Source organism: Cyprinus carpio, chromosome A17 (assembly GCF_018340385.1).
Source record: "Cyprinus carpio isolate SPL01 chromosome A17, ASM1834038v1, whole genome shotgun sequence".
NCBI classification, from domain to species: Eukaryota; Metazoa; Chordata; class Actinopteri; order Cypriniformes; family Cyprinidae; genus Cyprinus; species Cyprinus carpio.
This window is the reverse complement of record NC_056588.1, coordinates 28,202,014-28,205,423: the sequence shown is the minus strand read 5'-3', so window position 1 is coordinate 28,205,423 and position 3,410 is coordinate 28,202,014. Positions and strand designations below refer to the sequence as shown.

The window sequence follows — 3,410 nt, the reverse complement described above, 5'->3', positions numbered from 1 at the left end:
CACGTCAACATACTGCACAAAAAATAAAAAAAATAAAAAACCTTAGAAACACGTCACAGTATCTTCAGCCATGAATTACTGCTCACATTTATCAGCCATGACATTCACAAAGGCAAAGCATCACCAATATCTGCAACTACCAAACTAAAATTTTTCAACACAAGATGTTTTTGTGGATTAATTGATCTTTAATGCTAAGAATCATGCATAGATGATATGAAGCACTGGTGAACCATGCAACATGGATCTGGTGAACAGCCTCAGATGAGTTCTTCCTCAACAGCGCCTCAGTCAGTCCCACAACCCTGGAGTCCTGGGATGGCCTTACACTCCTCAGCCTTCAGATCTCCATCTCCAGCCATGTTAGCCATCGTCACTTTGGCCACCGCTCTGTCCAAGCAGCTTTTGTGATGGCCACCATTTTTCCTCACCACGCAAGCTTCACACCCCGCCAACTTCTTGATCGGCTCTCTCACTAGCGACAGACCTCCTGGTGTCCATTTTAGTCATGCCCATCAGCATCGTGTACACAGTAAAGTAAAACTTGGACTCTGGTAGGTCAGATGCGTGTGTGATATCTGGCTATCATCTGACATAACGTTTTGCACGGCTTCCATTCTGCACCTGTGCGTGATTGCACTCGACCGATACTGGGCCATTACCGATGCCCTGGAATACTCAAAGCGGCGAACCATGCGGCGAGCAGCACTGATGATCGGCGTAGTGTGGGTGATCTCGGTCTCAATCTCCTTGCCTCCTCTGTTCTGGCGGCAAGCTAAGGCTCACGAGGAGCTCAAGGAGTGCTTGGTCAACACTGACCAGATCTCCTACACACTCTATTCCACATTTGGCGCGTTTTTATGTTCCCACGGTTCTCTTGATGATTCTCTACGGGCGGATCTACGTGGCGGCTCGCTCCAGGATCTTCAAACGCCCGGTGACAAGTGGAAAAGCGGTTCACCGCTGCTAAGCTCATCCAGAACTCAGCGGGCTCCTCACTCTGCTCGCTGAACTCCACCTCTAATCAGGAGGGACATCTTCATCCTGGAGGTGGGGGAGGAGGATCTCCTCTTTTCACAGACAGTGTGAAAGTGAAGCTGGCCGATAGCGTGCTGGAAAGAAAGCGTCTTTGTGCTGCTCGTGAGAAGAAGGCCACAAAGACTCTTGGGATTATCCTGGGTGCGTTTATAGTGTGCTGGCTCCCGTTCTTTGTGTTCACGCTGGTGATGGGGGTCTGTAAAAAGTGCTGGTTTCATCCTGTGCTCTTTGATGTGTTCACTTGGCTGGGGTACCTCAACTCGCTCATCAATCCAGTCATCTACACTGTCTTCAATGATGACTTCAAACAAGCCTTCCACAAACTCATCAAGTTTAAAGCGATGCTACTGATGTTACACGCCTCTCTTGTGTTTTGACATGCTCTTGATGTAACTAGCGGATGTCTGCGTAAAAATATCTGAATCCTGTGAACATTCATCGTTCATATGCTTGGAGGACCCAATGTACCCTGCCGTTTGTTTTTCAGCAACTCCTAAATGCGCACATAGTGTCTGGTCGATGTATAATATTACTGTTCTCTTGAGACAGCTTGTAAAATATTTTGCCATATTGTTGATGCTTCCTTGTAGTTTATGAATGCATGCAAAAAGATTATGAATCCTTCATTAGAGAGCAATGTTTTACTGTCTCTGTAATCAGTAGCTGTCTATAAACTGCCTTATTTAACAGAAATGGACTGATATTAATATGAAGACACTTTATTTAAAAAAGAACACAAATAAATAAAGGTTCCTGTTCCCATAGGAACACAGACATGGCTCATCTGAGGAAAGTGCTTAAGTTCACTGAACTTTAATATAGACTTCTTCCTAAATAAAAAATGTTCATTTTACAAGATTAAACAAAGCTTTATGTTTTGTGGTTTTGCATTTTTGTGTGAAAGAAGTTTGTTATCAGTTTCCTCTTTTATTATGATGTCAGAGTTTGAGGAGTTTTATAATCATGAAGATGAAAAACAAGCTTCTCAGGTGGCATGGCTCATTTCAGGACATGATGCAGCAGAAGAAAAGTGATCAAAATGATAAAAAGTTCAAATTCTGGATGTACCTGATAGAGAGAAAACGATGTGCTTTGACACAAGGTGCAGCTTTGGCTCATTTTAGAAAAAAAAAAGTGCTGCTGAAGGAGTTTTATGATGTGAAGGTCATTATTTCATCAAATATCACAATACTTTGCCCATTTGTGGAAGAGAGAAGCACCTCTGGGGACTGCAGTCGTATATATATGAATAATGGCATCCAGGAAATTGGCAAACTTTGCCTCACCATCACTCTTTCTTATGATGAAGGTCAGTTGTGTTGGTTCAAAAAGGTTTTTGATAAGAAAACACCAGCAATAAGAGACACAATAGATCTGGAGTCAGACAGGAATAATGAGCCATATCTCCCGAACACACTGACACCAGGCTGTCGCAAGCGGCCATTTTGAGAGCTGCAGGGGAGTAAAGCATTGTGGGTGGCCTGTTAGGTCCAAGATAGATGATCTGTATATTCACAGTCATTATATTCACCAGAAAAACGCGCTCCCCTCTCACTCATCCTAACAGCAAGGATGCGGGTCCACACCCCATATAATAGATCTTTAGAGAATCATTATCATTCAAAACCCCCAGTAAATCTAAAAAAATGAATTGCATTCGTTCGCCAGCATTCTGTTATGTATTTGGTACATGAAGGTGCGATGTATGATGTTGTGTGATGTTTATCAGAATATGGCCATCATGAGGAATGACTACGAAGAATCAAACAAAATAGATTTATTATTGATGTAGAGGATGGTACCGCCTGAGAGCGAGATAGAGAGAAAAAAAGTTCTCAATTATTATATATTCATAGTGATGCAATTTCAAAGTTTTCCTTTCTCTTTGGAGTGTGACAAAGGCTCTTGCATAAAGAAGATCTGTAAAGTTGCAAAAGACATAAAAGTCTCCAGAAACACACAGAGATATTCTTTATAAAAGTTAAGACTTGTCCACGCTCTCCCTAAAATGCCTCCTTTAAACACACCCCCACAATGTCTATGTCCAGCGATGTGGGAAAAGATTTGCAAAAATACCGACCCAAATGTTCACGCATAAAGAGAAGAGAAGGTGCTTAACCTTTGATTTTTTGCTGTTGCTACACACCGCCATGGCGGAGATGTGTTTCGTTATGAAAGCGAAAATACTTTGTTTGGCTTCACAAAAAGAGGGACACAACTAGGAAAATACAATGGTAACGTGTTGTGGTATTTACAAACTGTGTCCAGACAAACAGTTCAAGCTAAATATACGATTGTGCAGCAATTTCGTGATGTGCGGATGTTTCCGATCCTGGGAGAGAAGACTATGCCGGCTGTCTGACTCACCAGTT

At 42.5% G+C, this 3,410-nt stretch overlaps 1 pseudogene; it reads left to right on the top strand.

The window, feature by feature from the left end:
- The first annotated feature begins 254 nt into the window (after positions 1-254).
- On the top strand, positions 255-1,415 carry LOC122148253 (annotated as a pseudogene).
- Positions 1,416-3,410: the final 1,995 nt, after the last annotated feature.